This window comes from Sinocyclocheilus anshuiensis, unplaced genomic scaffold, assembly GCF_001515605.1.
Source record: "Sinocyclocheilus anshuiensis isolate Anshui unplaced genomic scaffold, SAMN03320099.WGS_v1.1 scaffold838, whole genome shotgun sequence".
Lineage (NCBI taxonomy): Eukaryota > Metazoa > Chordata > Actinopteri > Cypriniformes > Cyprinidae > Sinocyclocheilus > Sinocyclocheilus anshuiensis.
Genome location: NW_015539915.1, coordinates 510620 through 510831, shown reverse-complemented (window position 1 = coordinate 510831; position 212 = coordinate 510620). Strand labels below are relative to the sequence as shown.

The window sequence follows — 212 nt, the reverse complement described above, 5'->3', positions numbered from 1 at the left end:
TGGTGAAAACAGTTATGCTGCTCTGATAAAAATAACTGTATTTATTGTATTTATTTGAAATAGAAATCTTTTGTCACATTATAAATATCTTTTCTGTCACTTTTGATCAATTTAATGTGTCTTTGCTGAACAAAAGTATTGATTTATTAATAGTGACATAATAATAATAATAATAATAATAATAAAAACACCTTATTGGCCCCACACTTTTT

General features: G+C 23.6%; 1 protein-coding gene across 1 annotated transcript in view; it reads left to right on the top strand.

Moving 5' to 3' along the window:
- LOC107686479 (roquin-2-like) overlaps positions 1 to 212 on the top strand; it is a 30051-nt gene that overhangs the window by 8429 nt on the left and 21410 nt on the right. The window lies entirely within an intron of this gene.